This window comes from Zingiber officinale, chromosome 1A, assembly GCF_018446385.1.
Source record: "Zingiber officinale cultivar Zhangliang chromosome 1A, Zo_v1.1, whole genome shotgun sequence".
Taxonomy (NCBI): Eukaryota; Viridiplantae; Streptophyta; class Magnoliopsida; order Zingiberales; family Zingiberaceae; genus Zingiber; species Zingiber officinale.
In genome coordinates, this window is record NC_055987.1 from 188,785,011 (window position 1) to 188,792,076 (window position 7,066).

Genomic DNA, 7,066 nt, shown 5'->3' on the forward strand with positions numbered 1-7,066 from the left:
TAGGAAATATAACACAACACTAGTGATTGATCCATCTTGAGTTCTGAGCTGTAATTGAGTGCGTCAACTGTCGTAAGAGGCTTCTGCGCCTGAAGGAGAGTTTACTGAGCTTTTTATCTTCTTTGGATTAATAACCTCCCCGGTTGTAACTAAATAATTCGTTGTGCCTCTTCCTTTTAGTTTATTTACTTGTTTATGCAAGTGTTCAATTTAAATATGCTATAAAGTTCGAGGAAGGTTCGTCTCATTTTTAGAGGGCTATTCAACCCCCCCCCCCTTTTTAGTCGGTCGCTATCAGGACCAACATAGTCGACTGGTCTTCATGAGCTGAGCGAATAGAAGTATTCTGTTCGCTCCTAGTCGAGTGCCCAATCAACTAGACTAATAGACTAGTAACCAGAACCACAAACCCTGGAATTCTATTCCGGGTTTGTTGGTTTTCAACCACCAATCGATTGAGACATATACCAGCTGACTGGTAAACCCTAACTTAGAGTTGTGCCCTCGAGTATTGTAAAATACCGGAAAATAGGCGAATATTAATAAGGGAATTTTCCGGAATTTTTGGAAATTTCTCGGGAATTTTTCGGAGCTCGTATGGACGGGTTAACGGGGATTAAACGGGGCCCGGAAAAGCCTGTTTAGGTTACCCCATTTAAATGAGGAAAAGTTGAATTTTTCTTAATTCTTTTCCTTTATTTTATTTTCCTTTTTCCTTTATTTTTCGCCGGTTCCTCTGTTTCTCCTCCCCGAAAAAAAAACCGCCTGCGCCCTCTTCCCTTCTCTCACGCCGAAGCCCTAATCTCCCTGCCCTAGCCACCCGGCGCCGCCCGACCGCCGACTACCGCAGTCTCCGCCGGCCATCCCGTGCCTTAGCCAAGCTTCCTCCTGCCGAGGCTGCGCCCTAGCATCCTCTCCTGCCACCACAGCGAGCGCCGGAGCCGATCCCTAGCAGCGTCGCCGCCACTCCGACCCGACGCCACTGTCGCCGGCGACACACGGAGCAGCGCCTCACCTCTGGTGCCCCAGCATCGACCACCACAGTGTAACCAGCCCTGACGCTGATTTCCTCTCCTCCGACACCCTCTGCCCTCGTCCAGCCGCCCGGTGGCCACAGCTTTGCATACCTCAGCCCTAGCCACCGCCTATTTCTTGAAGTGGTGCCGACACCGACTTCTTCTTCTCTGTGCCCCTGTTTCCCTTTGTGCTACACTACCCTTCCAGCGCTGGATCTCAGCCTCGGGTTGCTGTGAAGTGCAGACAGTGAGTAAGGTGATCAGACCCCCAAGGTGAGCCTTGATTTGGTCTTGCATGGTTGAGCATGTACACACTGTGAATTAGACGTTTGATTTGTCTAGGTGCTGATTTGAAAGGGCTGACTGGCTAGGCAATGGTTCCACCTCGCTCCGGATAGGATTATTGGCAGCAACTTTGTCTACTGTGCTGCAACAGCGAATCTTCTCCAGCTGTGATTTGAGGTGAAAATGTGTTTTATGTATGAATTGATACGTACCTAATTTGGTTATAGGATGATACATTGATGGCGGATCCTTGTTGTTTCTCCTTGTAAGTAGTATTCGTTTGATCTGTGTTGGATTACAGATCCAAGCAGTGACACCAGAACCTGTTGAGTCTTGGCCAGCAAGTGTTGATTTTGGGGCTCAGATTACGGAGGTATGAGTTGGGTTCTGGGTTAGATTTATGTGATTGTTGATTAGGGTTTATGCCCTAATCTAGTGTAGGAGATTTTTATTTAGCTATTTATTAGGTATGTGATGAGTTATGATTTAGGGTTTTGCCTAGATAGTTTTAAGGATTCTATTTAACAAATCATTGGAATTTTAGCTAAATAAAATATATCTCTGTTGGTATTACAGGACCTTGACGCAAGACGAGTTTCTCGACGTCCGAATTTGGATTGATTGGACCTTTCTATTTTCGGAGGCGGGTACTTTTGACTTATTGTCTTTGATATGCTTAGTAATTAAATTAACAAGATGCATTAATTGTGTTTCTTACTTGTTTCGGTTAATCACTGCCCAATACATGCTACCTATTGATTGATTGTTTGTTTACATCTTGTATGGATATGTACCTGATTCCACATGCTCATGGGTAGTGATATAACCATATTTTACCATGTCAGGACCTAGGTTGGATACCTTATATGATCAGATACCTTGATATGATTCATTTGCTTTGGTGCACATTATGATATGTCCAGAGATTGGTTTAGTATATTACCATGTTTAGTGACATGCACCATTCGCATGATTGCATCCGAGTGATTGATTGCTCCTTTATTGTCGAGCACTTTGCCAGTTCATCATCGCTCGGTGCTCCGTTGTAGGGGACACAGCGTGGTAGCACGTCGGTTTGACTCTTCCGGACTCCGCTGATCCGCTCATGGGTAGTGTGACGCATGTAGCACGTTAGAGATTCCTCCCCGCCATGTATCGGGAGATGAAAGCATTGCGCCCCCATTTATGATTTGGGGTAGGATGATGATGTACTCCGACAAGATCCCGTCCACTCGATCACTCATCAGGAGTAGTGCACGGTTGTCACATTTCTACCCACTCGGTCCCACTTATGTTGTGAGTTGGTCGACTGGCGTCCATGACATCACATGCATGATGCATTTATTGTTTGTGTTTGTGTTTGTTGCACTTATATGTCGCATTGCTTGGATACCTTGATTGACATGCATCTGGTCTTCTATACCTTTGACTGTTTGTCCTTTTACCGGTCCTGGTTAGTACTGATTCTCTCCTGTCTTCTTCGGTTTGTAGTTACCTTTATCTTTATCAGGAGACTGTACGCATGATTAGTGCTAGGTGTTATTTCTTTACTTTGCATATCAACTGTACCTGCTGAGTGTTGGACTCACCCCGCCTCCATTGTTGTTATTTTCAGGTTGATGCTGTCAGGAGGGAGTTCCAGTTGCTAGTCCCCTGCAGACCTCCAGCTATTTGCTATCGTTTGTATTGTTTTTGATTCTCATTTGACTATATTTGGATTTGGATGTTGAATACTTAGATATTATATAGTTTGTCTCGTTGATGGATTCGTTTTCGATTTTATACTACTACATGCCTGCCTGGACGGCAGAAGAGGTAAGAAAAATCGGATTTGGGCTTTACGAGTGTAGTTGAGTAGGGTTGTTTTCGAGTCAGAGTATTACTATGTTGTTTATTTTATTAACTGCGTGGTTGTGACAGCCAGAGGCTGAATACTTATCTAAACTGCGTGGTGATTGGTTTTATTTACTGTTATTATTCCAGCCGCCTGTGGCTGAGTATTTAGTGCTTGTAGAAAATTTTTGATTGTCCGCCGAAATTTTCTCGGACAGGGACTCTTCTGGGGGCGTGACAATTTAGTGGTATCAGAGCACAGGTATACGATCTTTTGTTTTCGTATTTTTGATGTTTGGGATAACCTGATATCAATTTATTTACTTGGTATCAGAGCGTCAAGTTTGGCGATACTTGTTGGATTTTTTTGTATTATGGATTTTCGAGATTTATCTGATACCAATTTATTGGTATCAGAGCGGGTTATGATACCTGCTGTTGGTGTTCTGGAGATTTATCGGATACCTGTTGTTGGTATTCTGGATTATTTTTGGGTTAGTCAGGTTTGCAAGTCAAACTGGGCATTTATTCTGGATTTATACGGATTTCTGTTGTGGTTATATTCGGATTTCTGTTTCGGATTTATTTGGATTTTCGACGATTTTCTTGTTCGGAATTTTGAGGTCAGATGTTGGGGACTGGACAGCGACGGAACATCTCCAGACGACATATAGGTATGATGTTTAATTTGATAGTTATGACATGTATTAGCACTTTATCTTTAGTACCTGTCTGGTTGTTGTAGCCATATTACATATGATGGGTTAACCACTGATCTTGGTCGACCCTAATAAAGATCAAGGATTATAGTCTCTGGTGATTTTATATATCTTAACACCAGTAGTTTTAGCTTCTGTTACTACTATTAGGAGATGGAGGCACATATCAGCCTCTGCTATTGTTAGCTGGGTAATGGATGATACCTATATATTCCTGTGGACTTAGCCAGTAGAGTTTTTATACTCGTATCTTTTGGATATTAGGGTATCCGATACGATGAAAATTGGTCATTGGAGAGTTATCATGTTTGATCATTGTTGAGAATGATTTGAGGTTGAGGGATATTGGGAGATCAGATATTGTGATGTGTTGATTTTTAATGAATTATGAGAGTAAATGTTATGTGGATAACTATTTTGATGATCTATTATTTGGGTTGTTGTTAATGGTGACATAGTGAGTGTCATGTATGATATTCACAGGTTTGATGTTTATAGTTGGTGATCAGATTATAAATCGGGTGTTAGAGAGTTTATGGTTTAGAGTGCCTATGAGATTTTTATAAATCTGGTTAGTTGTGGTTAGTTAACAGGATGATAAAATTGATGTTTACTTCCTCTGATATTGGACTATGTTGATAAATAATGATTTGATGTTTTGAATGTTAACTTGCTCTCATGGGAGTAGAGCCTTATTCATCTGATATTTTTGAGGATAAAAAATGAGAGTGTTTTGGTGTTCTTGAATTCTGACATTATCTTTTGGGTCGTATACCTTTATACATATGATTATTGTGGGTTTCTAGTAGATTATACCCGAGTGGTTAGACATACATGTCTGATTGTTTATTGGAGGTATTTGTCAATTAAAAACTATGTTGTGGAATGTGCACATATGTTTGAGTGTTTTATTGGATGTATCTTATCGATCTAATCTAAGTTGTGATATGTGCAGATGTGTTGGGTGTAATATTTGAGGTATCTTGTTCATTATATGATTGTTTTGAGAGTATACTTGTGGCGATTATGATTTGTTGGAAGTATTATGTTGATTATACTCTTGGCATAGGTGTATATAGGTCATGTGAGTGTTGTTTGAGGTGTTTTGTCGATTATACCTATGTTGGTATATGCACACGGGTTCGGTGTGCATTGTTGGAGGTATCACGATGATTTATACCTATGTTGTGAGTATGTTTGGTGTTACTAATTGGAGGATTATGTCGATCATACATATGTTGTGTGTGCATCTGTGACAGACGTATAGTGGGTAGCATCATGATGATTCTACCTATGTTAAATGTAGGATGTGGAGTGTCTACATTATATCATTTGTTGGATTAACTCATCAACTAATTCTCCTATCAGTGGATGACCCACTAGGATGCTGATAGAGTTGATGATGGATTTGATTAGTTTACTAGGTTGTTATAGCCTAGGCTAACCACAGTAATTTGTGGTAGAGAGATCTTGTACATTCGCTAGCTGGATAGTTAGGTGCCTTGGGGTACTTATGTATTATTTTGTGGTGGAGCGTTGCTCCCACATATCACGGATTGCTGGTAGCGGAGCATTGCTCCTATATTTATTGCAGATACATATTTCAGATTATTTGTGGTGGAGTGTTGCTCCCACATATTGAGGATTTCTTGTGGTAGAGCGTTGCTCCCACATATGTGGTATTTTCTGTGATGGAGCGTTGCTCTCACACTGGAGGATTTATGCTTAGATGATTTATATCGTTGGTGATCATATTTTAGACTTATTGTCGAGGATCTTATGGATTGGGAATGTCTGTGATACGGACATTATGTGTATTGGTTTTACCATTAGGGCTTGCGGAGCCTTAGATGTTTTCATGGGCTAGATGATTTGGGTATCCATAGGATATTGGATCAGTATTCATTATCGTTATTGATGACGTGGTGTTTTATTCCTGATTTGAGGTGTATCACGCACATCATCTTTGCATAGTTCTAGAGATGTTTCGATGGAAACGTCTAGATGTGAAGATCAGTAGTGAGTATTTTGTTTGTCTTCTGTGAGATGTTTGAGACACACGGTCACCAGTAGGAGTATACCGTGGTTCCACAGGAGGACAAGGTTGTTACCGTTGGGAGTAGACGGAGTCTATAGAAGAGGCTCGCAACTTCTTTTGTTTGGCTCGATATTTCCGGAGATACGTTGAGGGTTTCTCACGGATTGCTATGCTACTTACACGTCTGACCAGGAAAGGCGTGAAGTTCACTTGGACTAAGGATGACAAGACCAGCTTCTAGGAGCTGAATCGGAGACTAGTGTCGGCTCCGAATTTGATTTTACCTTCTAGAGAGGACGGATATGTCCTCTACACCGACGCATCTATTCAGGGTTTTAGCGTTGTTCTGATGCAGCACGATATGGTAGTCTCCTATGCTTCTCGTCGGTTGAAGGAACATGAGAAGAACTACCCTGTACATGATCTGGAGCAAGTCGCCATTATTTTTGCCATGAAGATTTGGCGACATTATTTATATGGCGTTACATTTGAGATTCTCACTGACCATAAGAGTCTCAAATATCTGTTTACTTAGAAGGAACTTAATCTCCGACAGAGGAGATGAATGGAGTTCCTGAAGGATTATGATTGTACCATTAGCTATCACCCGGGGAGAGCTAATGTGGTTGCCGATGCGCTTAGCAGGAAATTCGGAGGGATTTAACTTGCCACTGAGTTGTGGTCATAGACTTGATTTAAGGTTCCTCCGATTTGGGTCTTGAGGCGTAAGGACTAGAGCTGTCAGACAGGCCAACCGGTGGCGGGGCGGGTCGGCCCGTGGCGGGCTAATCATTTGGCGGGGCGGGGCGGGCTAACCCGCCAACTTGGTGGGTTGGGAAATTTCCAACCCAACCCATTCTAAGGCGGGTTGCGGGTTTGGCGGGCCAACCCGCGGGCCCATCAAAAATTTTTAAAAAATTAAAAAATATTTCATATCTTCAACATTTTACTTTGAAAAAGTTTTCTACAATTAAATGTATACATAAACATGTATTCTAAATATAAATGAACACAAATGAGTACTTATGTTGGATGAAAAGTACTATTTTATTTCAAAATTATAATAAAGAAAGACAATAAATTGGCCTAAAACTTAGCTTACATGTGTTTTTCAACCCGCGGGCCAACCCAAGCCCGAGCGGGCCGACCCGTGCGGGTCGCGGGCCTAGGCGGGT